Source organism: Schistocerca cancellata, chromosome 1, assembly GCF_023864275.1.
Source record: "Schistocerca cancellata isolate TAMUIC-IGC-003103 chromosome 1, iqSchCanc2.1, whole genome shotgun sequence".
In the NCBI taxonomy this organism is placed as follows: domain Eukaryota; kingdom Metazoa; phylum Arthropoda; class Insecta; order Orthoptera; family Acrididae; genus Schistocerca; species Schistocerca cancellata.
Window position 1 is genome coordinate 3,132,504 of NC_064626.1, and position 16,125 is coordinate 3,148,628.

Genomic DNA, 16,125 nt, shown 5'->3' on the forward strand with positions numbered 1-16,125 from the left:
GCCGTTCTGCTGTGAGTCTAGATTATAGAATGGGATGAATAACTGATAGTGAATTGTAACGTTCAGGGCCACCTAATGACGATGGATCACTCAAATTGCGTCCCGATTCAATACATCGTCCTCCAGCAGACTTGTCTCCATGGGTCTATTGCAGTCTCGGGCACCTTATGGCAGGCCTGCTGTGACTCAAAGATTTTCGAATCGGACGAAAACTGATAGTGATTTGTAACGTTCAGGGCCTCCTAATGACGATGGAACACTCAAATTGCGTCCCGATTCAATACATCGTCCTCCGGCAGACTTGTCTCCATGGGTCTATTGCTGCCTCGGGCACCTTATGGCCGTTCTGCTCTGAGTCTAGATTATCGAATGGGACGAAAAACTGATAGTGAATTGTAACGTTCAGGGCCACCTAATGACGATGGATCACTCAAATTGCGTCCCGATTCAATATATCGTCCTCCAGCAGATTTGTTTCCATGGGTCTATTGTGGCCTCGGGCACCTTATAGCCGTTCTGCTGTGAGTCAAAGACTTTAGAATCGGACGAAAAACTGATGGTGATTTGTAACATTCAGGGCCACCTAATGACGATGGACCACACAAATTGCGTCCCGATTCAGTACATCGTCCACTAGCCGACTTGACTCCATGGGACTATTGCTGCCTCGGGCACCTTATGGCCGTTCTGCTGTGAGTCTAGATTATCGAATGGGACGAAAAACTGATAGTGAATTGTAACGTTCAGGGCCACCTAATGACGATGAATCACTCAAATTGCGTCTCGATTCAATACATCGTCTTCCAGCCGACTTGTCTCCATGGGTCTATTGCTGCCTCGGCCTCCTTATGGCCGTTCTGCTGTGAGTCTAGATTATCGAATGGGACGAAAAACTGATAGTGAATTGTTACTTTCAGGGCCACCTAATGACGATGGATCACTCAAATTGCGTCCCGATTCAATACATCGTCCTCCAGCAGACTTGTCTCCATGGGTCGATTGCTGCCTCGGGCACCTTATGGCCGTTCTGCTGTGAGTCAAAGATTTTCGAATCGGACGAAAAACCTGATAGTGATTTGTAACATTCAGGGCCACCTAATGACGATGGACCACACAAATTGCGTCCCGATTCAGTACATCGTCCACTAGCCGACTTGACTCCATGGGACTATTGCTGCCTCGGGCACCTTATGGCCGTTCTGCTGTGAGTCTAGATTATCGAATGGGATGAAAAACTGATAGTGAATTGTAACGTACAGGGCCACCTAATGACGATGGATCACTCAAATTGCGTCCCGATTCAATACATCGTCCTCCAGCAGACTTGTCTCCATGGGTCTATTGCTGCCTCGGGCACCTTATGGCAGTCCAGCTGTGACTCAAAGATTTTCGAATCGGACGAAAAACTGATGGAGAATTGTAACGTTTAGGACCTCCTAATGACGATTGAGCACTCAAATTGCGTCCCGATTCAGTACATCGTCCTCCAGCCGACCTGACTCCATGGGTCTATTGCTGCCTCGGGCACCTTATGGCCGTACTGCTGTGAGTCTAGATTATCGAATGGGACGAAAAACTGATAGTGAATTGTAACGTTCAGTGCCACCTAATGACGTTGGATCACTCAAATTGCGTCCAGATTCAATACATCGTCCTCCAGCAGACTTGTCTCCATGGGTCTATTGCTGCCTCGGGCACCTTATGGCCGTTCTGCTGTGAGTCTAGATTATCGAATGGGACGAAAAACTGATAGTGAATTGTAACGTTCAGGGCCACCTAATGACGATGGATCACTCAAATTGCTTCCCGATTCAATACATCTTCCTCCAGCCGATTTGACTCCATGGGTCTATTGCTGCCTCGGGCACCTTATGGCCGTTCTGCTGTGAGTCTAGATTATCGAATGGGACGAAAAACTGATAGTGAATTGTAACGTTCAGGGCGTCCTAATGACGATGGATCACTCAAATTGCGTCCCGATTCAATACATCGTCCTCCAGCAGACTTGTCTCCATGGGTCGATTGCTGCCTCGGGCACCTAATGGCCGTTTTGCTGTGAGTCAAAGATTTTCGATTCGGGCGAAAAACTGATAGTGAATTGTAACATTCAGGGCCACCTAATGACGATGGACCACGCAAATTGCGTCCCGATTCAATACATCGTCCTCCAGCCGAGTTGACTCCATGGGTCTATTGCTGCCTCGGGCACCTTATGGCCGTTCTGCTGTGAGTCTAGATTATCGAATGGGACGAAAAACTGATAGGGAATTGTAACGTTCAGGGCCACCTAATGACGATGGATCTCTCAAATTGCGTCCCGATTCAATACATCGTCCTCCAGCCGACTTGACTCCATGGGTCTATTGCTGCCTCGGGCACCTTATGGCCGTTCTGCTGTGAGTCTAGATTATCGAATGGGACGAAAAACTGATAGTGAATTGTAACGTTCAGGGCCTCCTAATGACGATGGATCACTCAAATTTCTTCCCGATTCAATACATCTTCCTCCAGCCGACTTGACTCCATGGGTCTATTGCTGCCTCGGGCACCTTATGGCCGTTCTGCTGTGAGTCTAGATTATCGAATGGGACGAAAAACTGATAGTGAATTGTAACGTTCAGGGCGTCCTAATGACGATGGATCACTCAAATTGCGTCCCGATTCAATACATCGTCCTCCAGCAGACTTGTCTCCATGGGTCGATTGCTGCCTCGGGCACCTAATGGCCGTTTTGCTGTGAGTCAAAGATTTTCGATTCGGGCGAAAAACTGATAGTGATTTGTAACATTCAGGGCCACCTAATGACGATGGACCACACAAATTGCGTCCCGATTCAGTACATCGTCCACTAGCCGACTTGACTCCATGGGACTATTGCTGCCTCGGGCACCTTATGGCCGTTCTGCTGTGAGTCTAGATTATCGAATGGGATGAAAAACTGATAGTGAATTGTAACGTACAGGGCCACCTAATGACGATGGATCACTCAAATTGCGTCCCGATTCAATACATCGTCCTCCAGCAGACTTGTCTCCATGGGTCTATTGCTGCCTCGGGCACCTTATGGCAGTCCAGCTGTGACTCAAAGATTTTCGAATCGGACGAAAAACTGATGGAGAATTGTAACGTTTAGGACCTCCTAATGACGATTGAGCACTCAAATTGCGTCCCGATTCAGTACATCGTCCTCCAGCCGACCTGACTCCATGGGTCTATTGCTGCCTCGGGCACCTTATGGCCGTACTGCTGTGAGTCTAGATTATCGAATGGGACGAAAAACTGATAGTGAATTGTAACGTTCAGTGCCACCTAATGACGTTGGATCACTCAAATTGCGTCCAGATTCAATACATCGTCCTCCAGCAGACTTGTCTCCATGGGTCTATTGCTGCCTCGGGCACCTTATGGCCGTTCTGCTGTGAGTCTAGATTATCGAATGGGACGAAAAACTGATAGTGAATTGTAACGTTCAGGGCCACCTAATGACGATGGATCACTCAAATTGCTTCCCGATTCAATACATCTTCCTCCAGCCGATTTGACTCCATGGGTCTATTGCTGCCTCGGGCACCTTATGGCCGTTCTGCTGTGAGTCTAGATTATCGAATGGGACGAAAAACTGATAGTGAATTGTAACGTTCAGGGCGTCCTAATGACGATGGATCACTCAAATTGCGTCCCGATTCAATACATCGTCCTCCAGCAGACTTGTCTCCATGGGTCGATTGCTGCCTCGGGCACCTAATGGCCGTTTTGCTGTGAGTCAAAGATTTTCGATTCGGGCGAAAAACTGATAGTGAATTGTAACATTCAGGGCCACCTAATGACGATGGACCACGCAAATTGCGTCCCGATTCAATACATCGTCCTCCAGCCGAGTTGACTCCATGGGTCTATTGCTGCCTCTGGCACCTTATGGCCGTTCTGCTGTGAGTCAAAGATTTTCGAATCGGACGAAAAACTGATAGTGAATTGAAACTTTCAGGGCCACCTAATGACGATGGATCACTCAAATTGCGTCCCGATTCAATACATCGTCCTCCAGCAGACTTGTCTCCATGGGTCGATTGCTGCCTCGGGCACCTTATGGCCGTTCTGCTGTGGGTCAAAGATTTTCGAATCGGACGAAAAACTGATAGTGATTTGTAACATTCAGGGCCACCTAATGACGATGGACCACACAAATTGCGTCCCGATACAGTACATCGCCCACTAGCCGACTTGACTCCATGGGACTATTGCTGCCTCGGGCACCTTATGGCCGTTCTGCTGTGAGTCTAGATTATAGAATGGGATGAATAACTGATAGTGAATTGTAACGTTCAGGGCCACCTAATGACGATGGATCACTCAAATTGCGTCCCGATTCAATACATCGTCCTCCAGCAGACTTGTCTCCATGGGTCTATTGCAGTCTCGGGCACCTTATGGCAGGCCTGCTGTGACTCAAAGATTTTCGAATCGGACGAAAACTGATAGTGATTTGTAACGTTCAGGGCCTCCTAATGACGATGGAACACTCAAATTGCGTCCCGATTCAATACATCGTCCTCCGGCAGACTTGTCTCCATGGGTCTATTGCTGCCTCGGGCACCTTATGGCCGTTCTGCTCTGAGTCTAGATTATCGAATGGGACGAAAAACTGATAGTGAATTGTAACGTTCAGGGCCACCTAATGACGATGGATCACTCAAATTGCGTCCCGATTCAATATATCGTCCTCCAGCAGATTTGTTTCCATGGGTCTATTGTGGCCTCGGGCACCTTATAGCCGTTCTGCTGTGAGTCAAAGACTTTAGAATCGGACGAAAAACTGATGGTGATTTGTAACATTCAGGGCCACCTAATGACGATGGACCACACAAATTGCGTCCCGATTCAGTACATCGTCCACTAGCCGACTTGACTCCATGGGACTATTGCTGCCTCGGGCACCTTATGGCCGTTCTGCTGTGAGTCTAGATTATCGAATGGGACGAAAAACTGATAGTGAATTGTAACGTTCAGGGCCACCTAATGACGATGAATCACTCAAATTGCGTCTCGATTCAATACATCGTCTTCCAGCCGACTTGTCTCCATGGGTCTATTGCTGCCTCGGCCTCCTTATGGCCGTTCTGCTGTGAGTCTAGATTATCGAATGGGACGAAAAACTGATAGTGAATTGTTACTTTCAGGGCCACCTAATGACGATGGATCACTCAAATTGCGTCCCGATTCAATACATCGTCCTCCAGCAGACTTGTCTCCATGGGTCGATTGCTGCCTCGGGCACCTTATGGCCGTTCTGCTGTGAGTCAAAGATTTTCGAATCGGACGAAAAACCTGATAGTGATTTGTAACATTCAGGGCCACCTAATGACGATGGACCACACAAATTGCGTCCCGATTCAGTACATCGTCCACTAGCCGACTTGACTCCATGGGACTATTGCTGCCTCGGGCACCTTATGGCCGTTCTGCTGTGAGTCTAGATTATCGAATGGGATGAAAAACTGATAGTGAATTGTAACGTACAGGGCCACCTAATGACGATGGATCACTCAAATTGCGTCCCGATTCAATACATCGTCCTCCAGCAGACTTGTCTCCATGGGTCTATTGCTGCCTCGGGCACCTTATGGCAGTCCAGCTGTGACTCAAAGATTTTCGAATCGGACGAAAAACTGATGGAGAATTGTAACGTTTAGGACCTCCTAATGACGATTGAGCACTCAAATTGCGTCCCGATTCAGTACATCGTCCTCCAGCCGACCTGACTCCATGGGTCTATTGCTGCCTCGGGCACCTTATGGCCGTACTGCTGTGAGTCTAGATTATCGAATGGGACGAAAAACTGATAGTGAATTGTAACGTTCAGTGCCACCTAATGACGTTGGATCACTCAAATTGCGTCCAGATTCAATACATCGTCCTCCAGCAGACTTGTCTCCATGGGTCTATTGCTGCCTCGGGCACCTTATGGCCGTTCTGCTGTGAGTCTAGATTATCGAATGGGACGAAAAACTGATAGTGAATTGTAACGTTCAGGGCCACCTAATGACGATGGATCACTCAAATTGCTTCCCGATTCAATACATCTTCCTCCAGCCGATTTGACTCCATGGGTCTATTGCTGCCTCGGGCACCTTATGGCCGTTCTGCTGTGAGTCTAGATTATCGAATGGGACGAAAAACTGATAGTGAATTGTAACGTTCAGGGCGTCCTAATGACGATGGATCACTCAAATTGCGTCCCGATTCAATACATCGTCCTCCAGCAGACTTGTCTCCATGGGTCGATTGCTGCCTCGGGCACCTAATGGCCGTTTTGCTGTGAGTCAAAGATTTTCGATTCGGGCGAAAAACTGATAGTGAATTGTAACATTCAGGGCCACCTAATGACGATGGACCACGCAAATTGCGTCCCGATTCAATACATCGTCCTCCAGCCGAGTTGACTCCATGGGTCTATTGCTGCCTCGGGCACCTTATGGCCGTTCTGCTGTGAGTCTAGATTATCGAATGGGACGAAAAACTGATAGGGAATTGTAACGTTCAGGGCCACCTAATGACGATGGATCTCTCAAATTGCGTCCCGATTCAATACATCGTCCTCCAGCCGACTTGACTCCATGGGTCTATTGCTGCCTCGGGCACCTTATGGCCGTTCTGCTGTGAGTCTAGATTATCGAATGGGACGAAAAACTGATAGTGAATTGTAACGTTCAGGGCCTCCTAATGACGATGGATCACTCAAATTTCTTCCCGATTCAATACATCTTCCTCCAGCCGACTTGACTCCATGGGTCTATTGCTGCCTCGGGCACCTTATGGCCGTTCTGCTGTGAGTCTAGATTATCGAATGGGACGAAAAACTGATAGTGAATTGTAACGTTCAGGGCGTCCTAATGACGATGGATCACTCAAATTGCGTCCCGATTCAATACATCGTCCTCCAGCAGACTTGTCTCCATGGGTCGATTGCTGCCTCGGGCACCTAATGGCCGTTTTGCTGTGAGTCAAAGATTTTCGATTCGGGCGAAAAACTGATAGTGAATTGTAACATTCAGGGCCACCTAATGACGATGGACCACGCAAATTGCGTCCCGATTCAATACATCGTCCTCCAGCCGAGTTGACTCCATGGGTCTATTGCTGCCTCGGGCACCTTATGGCCGTTCTGCTGTGAGTCTAGATTATCGAATGGGACGAAAAACTGATAGTGAATTGTAACGTTCAGGGCCACCTAATGACGATGGATAACTCAAATTGCGTCCCGATTCAATACATCGTCCTCCAGCAGACTTGACTTCATGGGTCTATTGCTGCCTCTGGCACCTTATGGCCGTTCTGCTGTGAGTCAAAGATTTTCGAATCGGACGAAAAACTGATAGTGAATTGTAACTTTCAGGGTCACCTAATGACGATGGATCACTCAAATTGCGTCCCGATTCAATACATCGTCCTCCAGCAGACTTGTCTCCATGGGTCGATTGCTGCCTCGGGCACCTTATGGCCGTTCTGCTGTGGGTCAAAGATTTTCGAATCGGACGAAAAACTGATAGTGATTTGTAACATTCAGGGCCACCTAATGACGATGGACCACACAAATTGCGTCCCGATACAGTACATCGCCCACTAGCCGACTTGACTCCATGGGACTATTGCTGCCTCGGGCACCTTATGGCCGTTCTGCTGTGAGTCTAGATTATAGAATGGGATGAAAAACTGATAGTGAATTGTAACGTTCAGGGCCACCTAATGACGATGGATCACTCAAATTGCGTCCCGATTCAATACATCGTCCTCCAGCAGACTTGTCTCCATGGGTCTATTGCAGCCTCGGGCACCTTATGGCAGGCCTGCTGTGACTCAAAGATTTTCGAATCGGACGAAAACTGATAGTGATTTGTAACGTTCAGGGCCTCCTAATGACGATGGAACACTCAAATTGCGTCCCGATTCAATACATCGTCCTCCGGCAGACTTGTCTCCATGGGTCTATTGCTGCCTCGGGCACCTTATGGCCGTTCTGCTCTGAGTCTAGATTATCGAATGGGACGAAAAATTGATAGTGAATTGTAACGTTCAGGGCCACCTAATGACGATGGATCACTCAAATTGCGTCCCGATTCAATATATCGTCCTCCAGCAGATTTGTTTCCATGGGTCTATTGTGGCCTCGGGCACCTTATAGCCGTTCTGCTGTGAGTCAAAGACTTTAGAATCGGACGAAAAACTGATGGTGATTTGTAACATTCAGGGCCACCTAATGACGATGGACCACACAAATTGCGTCCCGATTCAGTACATCGTCCACTAGCCGACTTGACTCCATGGGACTATTGCTGCCTCGGGCACCTTATGGCCGTTCTGCTGTGAGTCTAGATTATCGAATGGGACGAAAAACTGATAGTGAATTGTAACGTTCAGGGCCACCTAATGACGATGAATCACTCAAATTGCGTCCCGATTCAATACATCGTCTTCCAGCCGACTTGTCTCCATGGGTCTATTGCTGCCTCGGGCTCCTTATGGCCGTTCTGCTGTGAGTCTAGATTATCGAATGGGACGAAAAACTGATAGTGAATTGTTACTTTCAGGGCCACCTAATGACGATGGATCACTCAAATTGCGTCCCGATTCAATACATCGTCCTCCAGCAGACTTGTCTCCATGGGTCGATTGCTGCCTCGGGCACCTTATGGCCGTTCTGCTGTGAGTCAAAGATTTTCGAATCGGACGAAAAACCTGATAGTGATTTGTAACATTCAGGGCCACCTAATGACGATGGACCACACAAATTGCGTCCCGATTCAGTACATCGTCCACTAGCCGACTTGACTCCATGGGACTATTGCTGCCTCGGGCACCTTATGGCCGTTCTGCTGTGAGTCTAGATTATCGAATGGGATGAAAAACTGATAGTGAATTGTAACGTACAGGGCCACCTAATGACGATGGATCACTCAAATTGCGTCCCGATTCAATACATCGTCCTCCAGCAGACTTGTCTCCATGGGTCTATTGCTGCCTCGGGCACCTTATGGCAGTCCAGCTGTGACTCAAAGATTTTCGAATCGGACGAAAAAATGATGGAGAATTGTAACGTTCAGGACCTCCTAATGACGATGGAGCACTCAAAATGCGTCCCGATTCAGTACATCGTCCTCCAGCCGACCTGACTCCATGGGTCTATTGCTGCCTCGGGCACCTTATGGCCGTACTACTGTGAGTCTAGATTATCGAATGGGACGAAAAACTGATAGTGAATTGTAACGTTCAGTGCCACCTAATGACGTTGGATCACTCAAATTGCGTCCAGATTCAATACATCGTCCTCCAGCAGACTTGTCTCCATGGGTCTATTGCTGCCTCGGGCACCTTATGGCCGTTCTGCTGTGAGTCAAAGATTTTCGAATCGGACGAAAAACTGATAGTGAATTGTAACTTTCAGGGCCACCTAATGACGATGGATCACTCAAATTGCGTCCCGATTCAATACATCGTAGACCAGCAGACTTGTCTCCATGGGTCTATTACTGCCTCGGGCACCTTATGGCCGTTCTGCTGTGAGTCAAAGATTTTCGAATCGGACGAAAAACTGATAGTGAATTGTAACGTTCAGGGCCTCCTAATGACGATTGAACACTCAAATTGCGTCCCGATTCAATACATCGTCCTCCAGCAGACTTGTCTCCATGCGTCTATTGCTGCCTCGGGCACCTTATGGCCGTTCTGCTGTGAGTCAAAGATTTTCGAATCGGACGAAAAACTGATAGTGAATTGTAACTTTCAGGGCCTCCTAATGACGATGGAACACTCAAATTGCGTCCCGATTCAATACATCGTCCTCCAGCAGACTTGTCTCAATGGGTCTATTGCTGCCTCGGGCACCTTATGGCCGTTCTGCTGTGAGTCAAAGATTTTCGAATCGGACGAAAAACTGATAGTGAATTGTAACATTCAGGGCCACCTAATGACGATGGACCACACAAATTGCGTCCCGATTCAGTACATCGTCCTCCAGCCGACCTGACTCCATGGGTCTATTGCTGCATCAGGCACCTTATGGCCGTTCTGCTGTGAGTCTAGATTATCGAATGGGACGAAAAACTGATAGTGAATTGTAACGTTCAGGGCCACCTAATGACGATGGATCACTCAAATTGCGTCCCGATTCAATATATCGTCCTCCAGCAGACTTGTTTCCGTGGGTCTATTGTTGCCTCGGGCACCTTATGGCCGTTCTGCTGTGAGTCAAAGATTTTCGAATCGGACGAAAAACTGATAGTGAATTGTAACTTTCAGGGCAACCTAATGACGATGGATCACTCAAATTGCGTCCCGATTCAATACATCGTCCTCCAGCCGACTTGTCTCCATGGGTCAATTGCTGCCTCGGGCACCTTATGGCCGTTCTGCTGTGAATCAAATATTTTCGAATCGGACGAAAAACTGATAGTAAATTGGAACGTTCAGGGCCTCCTAATGACGATGGATCACTCAAATTGCGTCCCGATTCAATACATCGTCCCCAGCCGACTTGTCTCCATGGGTCTATTGCTGCCTCGGGCACCTTATGGCCGTTCTGCTGTGAGTCTAGATTATCGAATGGGACGAAAAACTGATAGTGAATTGTAACGTTCAGGGCCACCTAATGACGATGGATCACTCAAATTGCGTCCCGATTCAATACATCGTCCCCAGCCGACTTGTCTCCATGGGTTTATTGCTGCCTTGGGCACCTTATGGCCGTTCTGCTGTGAGTCTAGATTATCGAATGGGACGAAAAACTGATAGTGAATTGTAACGTTCAGGACCACCTAATGACGATGGATCACTCAAATTGCGTCCTGATTCAATACATCGTCCTCCAGCAGACTTGACTTCATGGGTCTATTGCTGCCTCTGGCACCTTATGGCCGTTCTGCTGTGAGTCAAAGATTTTCGAATCGGACGAAAAACTGATAGTGAATTGTAACGTTCAGGGCCACCTAATGACGATGGATCATTCAAATTGCGTCCCGATTCAATACATCGTCCTCCAGCCGACTTGACTCCATGGGTCTCTTGCTGCCGCGGGCACCTTATGGCCGTTCTGCTGTGAGTCTAGATTATCGAATGGGACAAAAAACTGATAGTGAATTGTAACGTTCAGGGCCTCCTAATGACGATGGATCACTCAAATTGCGTCCCGATTCAATACATCGTCCTCCAGCGGACTTGTCTCCATGGGTCTATTGCTGCCTCGGGCACCTTATGGCCGTTCTGCTGTGAGTCAAAGATTTTCGAATCGGACGAAAAACTGATACTGAATTGTAACGTTCAGGGCCACCTAATGACGATGGATCACTCAAATTGCGTCCCGATTCAATACATCGTCCTCCAGCCGACTTGACTCCATGGGTCTCTTGCTGCCGCGAGCACCTTATGGCCGTTCTGCTGTGAGTCTAGATTATCGAATGGGACAAAAAACTGATAGTGAATTGTAACGTTCAGGGCCTCCTAATGACGATGGATCACTCAAATTGCGTCCCGATTCAATACATCGTCCTCCAGCGGACTTGTCTCCATGGGTCTATTGCTTCCTCGGGCACCTTATGGCCGTTCTGCTGTGAGTCTAGATTATCGAATGGGACGAAAAACTGATAGTGAATTGTAACGTACAGGGCCACCTAATGACGATGGCTCACTCAAATTGCGTCCCGATTCAATACATCGTCCTCCAGCCGACTTGACTCCATGGGTCTATTGCTGCCTCGGGCACCTTATGGCCGTTCTGCTGTGAGTCTAGATTATCGAATGGGACGAAAAACTGATAGTGAATTGTAACGTTCAGGACCTCCTCATGACGATGGATCACTCAAATTGCGTCCCGATTCAATGCATCGTCCTCCAGCCGACTTGACTCCATGGGTCTATTGCTGCCTCGGGCACCTTATGGCCGTTCTGCTGTGAGTCTAGATTATCGAATGGGACGAAAAACAGATAGTGAATTGTAACGTTCAGGGCCTCCTAATGAAGATGGATCACTCAAATTGCGTCCCGATTCAATACATCGTCCTCCAGCCGACTTGACTCCATGGGTCTATTGCTGCCTCGGGCACGTAATGGCCGTTCTGCTGTGAGTCAAAGACTTTAGAATCGGACGAAAAACTGATGGTGAATTGTAACATACAGGGCCACCTAGTGACGATGGACCACGCAAATTGCGTCCCGATTCAATACATCGTCCTCCAGCCGAGTTGACTCCATGGGTCTATTGCTGCCTCGGGCACCTTATGGCCGTTCTGCTGTGAATCTAGATTATCGAATGGGACAAAAAACTGATAGTGAATTGTAACGGTCAGGGCCACCTAATGACGATGAATCACTCAAATTGCGTCCCGATTCAATACATCGTCTTCCAGCCGACTTGTCTCCATGGGTCTATTGCTGCCTCGGGCTCCTTATGGCCGTTCTCCTGTGAGTCTAGATTATCGAATGGGACGAAAAAATGATAGTGAATTGTAACTTTCAGGGCCACCTAATGACGATGGATCACTCAAATTGCGTCCCGATTCAATACATCGTCCTCCAGCAGACTTGTCTCCATGGGTCGATTGCTGCCTCGGGCACCTTATGGCCGTTCTGCTGTGAGTCAAAGATTTTCGAATCGGACGAAAAACCTGATAGTGATTTGTAACATTCAGGGCCACCTAATGACGATGGACCACACAAATTGCGTCCCGATTCAGTACATCGTCCACTAGCCGACTTGACTCCATGGGACTATTGCTGCCTCGGGCACCTTATGGCCGTTCTGCTGTGAGTCTAGATTATCGAATGGGATGAAAAACTGATAGTGAATTGTCACGTGCAGGGCCACCTAATGACGATGGATCACTCAAATTGCGTCCCGATTCAATACATCGTCCTCCAGCAGACTTGTCTCCATGGGTCTATTGCTGCCTCGGGCACCTTATGGCAGTCCGGCTGTGACTCAAAGATTTTCGAATCGGACGAAAAACTGATGGAGAATTGTAACGTTCAGGACCCCCTAATGACGATGGATCACTCAAATTGCGTCCCGATTCAATACATCGTCCTCCAGCAGACTTGTCTCCATGGGTCTATTGCTGCCTCGGGCACCTTATGGCCGTTCTGCTGTGAGTCTGGATTATCGAATGGGACGAAAAACTGATAGTGAATTGTAACATTCAGGGCCACCTAATGACGATGGACCACACAAATTGCGTCCCGATTCAGTACATCGTCCTCCAGCCGACCTGACTCCATGGGGCTATTGCTGCCTCGGGCACCTTATGGCCGTTCTGCTGTGAGTCAAAGATTTTCGAATCGGACGAAAAACTGATAGTGAATTGTAACTTTCAGGGCCACCTAATGACGATGGATCACTCAAATTGCGTCCCGATTCAATACATCGTAGACCAGCCGACTTGTCTCCATGGGTCTATTGCTGCCTCGGGCACCTTATGGCCGTTCTGCTGTGAGTCAAAGATTTTCGAATCGGACGAAAAACTGATAGTGAATTGTAACGTTCAGGGCCTCCTAATGACGATTGAACACTCAAATTGCGTCCCGATTCAATACATCGTCCTCCAGCAGACTTGTCTCCATGCGTCTATTGCTGCCTCGGGCACCTTATGGCCGTTCTGCTGTGAGTCAAAGATTTTCGAATCGGACGAAAAACTGATAGTGAATTGTAACTTTCAGGGCCTCCTAATGACGATGGAACACTCAAATTGCGTCCCGATTCAATACATCGTCCTCCAGCCGACTTGTCTCCATGGGTCAATTGCTGCCTCGGGCACCTTATGGCCGTTCTGCTGTGAGTCAAAGATTTTCGAATCGGACGAAAAACTGATAGTGAATTGTAACTTTCAGGGCAACCTAATGACGATGGATCACTCAAATTGCGTCCCGATTCAATACATCGTCCTCCAGCCGACTTGTCTCCATGGGTCAATTGCTGCCTCGGGCACCTTATGGCCGTTCTGCTGTGAATCAAATATTTTCGAATCGGACGAAAAACTGATAGTAAATTGGAACGTTCAGGGCCTCCTAATGACGATGGATCACTCAAATTGCGTCCCGATTCAATACATCGTCCCCAGCCGACTTGTCTCCATGGGTCTATTGCTGCCTCGGGCACCTAATGGCCGTTCTGCTGTGAGTCTAGATTATCGAATGGGACGAAAAACTGATAGTGAATTGTAACGTTCAGGGCCACCTAATGACGATGGATCACTCAAATTGCGTCCCGATTCAATACATCGTCCCCAGCCGACTTGTCTCCATGGGTTTATTGCTGCCTCGGGCACCTTATGGCCGTTCTGCTGTGAGTCTAGATTATCGAATGGGACGAAAAACTGATAGTGAATTGTAACGTTCAGGGCCTCCTAAAGACGATGGATCACTCAAATTGCGTCCCGATTCAATACATCGTCCTCCAGCGGACTTGTCTCCATGGGTCTATTGCTGCCTCGGGCACCTTATGGCCGTTCTGCTGTGAGTCAAAGATTTTCGAATCGGACGAAAAACTGATAGTGAATTGTAACGTTCAGGGCCACCTAATGACGATGGATCACTCAAATTGCGTCCCGATTCAATACATCGTCCTCCAGCCGACTTGACTCCATGGGTCTCTTGCTGCCGCGGGCTCCTTATGGCCGTTCTGCTGTGAGTCTAGATTATCGAATGGGACAAATAACTGATAGTGAATTGTAACGTTCAGGGCCTCCTAATGACGATGGATCACTCAAATTGCGTCCCGATTCAATACATCGTCCTCCAGCGGACTTGTCTCCATGGGTCTATTGCTGCCTCGGGCACCTTATGGCCGTTCTGCTGTGAGTCTAGATTATCGAATGGGACGAAAAACTGATAGTGAATTGTAACGTACAGGGCCACCTAATGACGATGGATCACTCAAATTGCGTCCCGATTCAATACATCGTCCTCCAGCCGACTTGACTCCATGGGTCTATTGCTGCCTCGGGCACCTTATGGCCGTTCTGCTGTGAGTCTAGATTATCGAATGGGATGAAAAACTGATAGTGAATTGTAACGTGCAGGGCCACCTAATGACGATGGATCACTCAAATTGCGTCCCGATTCAATACATCGTCCTCCAGCAGACTTGTCTCCATGGGTCTATTGCTGCCTCGGGCACCTTATGGCAGTCCAGGTGTGAGTCAAAGATTTTCCAATCGGACGAAAAACTGATAGTGAATTGTAACGTTCAGGACCACCTAATGACGATGGATCACTCAAATTGCGTCCTGATTCAATACATCGTCCTCCAGCAGACTTGACTTCATGGGTCTATTGCTGCCTCTGGCACCTTATGGCCGTTCTGCTGTGAGTCAAAGATTTTCGAATCGGACGAAAAACTGATAGTGAATTGTAACGTTCAGGGCCACCTAATGACGATGGATCACTCAAATTGCGTCCCGATTCAATACATCGTCCTCCAGCCGACTTGACTCCATGGGTCTCTTGCTGCCGCGGGCACCTTATGGCCGTTCTGCTGTGAGTCTAGATTATCGAATGGGACAAAAAACTGATAGTGAATTGTAACGTTCAGGGCCTCCTAATGACGATGGATCACTCAAATTGCGTCCCGATTCAATACATCGTCCTCCAGCGGACTTGTCTCCATGGGTCTATTGCTGCCTCGGGCACCTTATGGCCGTTCTGCTGTGAGTCAAAGATTTTCGAATCGGACGAAAAACTGATACTGAATTGTAACGTTCAGGGCCACCTAATGACGATGGATCACTCAAATTGCGTCCCGATTCAATACATCGTCCTCCAGCCGACTTGACTCCATGGGTCTCTTGCTGCCGCGAGCACCTTATGGCCGTTCTGCTGTGAGTCTAGATTATCGAATGGGACAAAAAACTGATAGTGAATTGTAACGTTCAGGGCCTCCTAATGACGATGGATCACTCAAATTGCGTCCCGATTCAATACATCGTCCTCCAGCGGACTTGTCTCCATGGGTCTATTGCTTCCTCGGGCACCTTATGGCCGTTCTGCTGTGAGTCTAGATTATCGAATGGGACGAAAAACTGATAGTGAATTGTAACGTACAGGGCCACCTAATGACGATGGCTCACTCAAATTGCGTCCCGA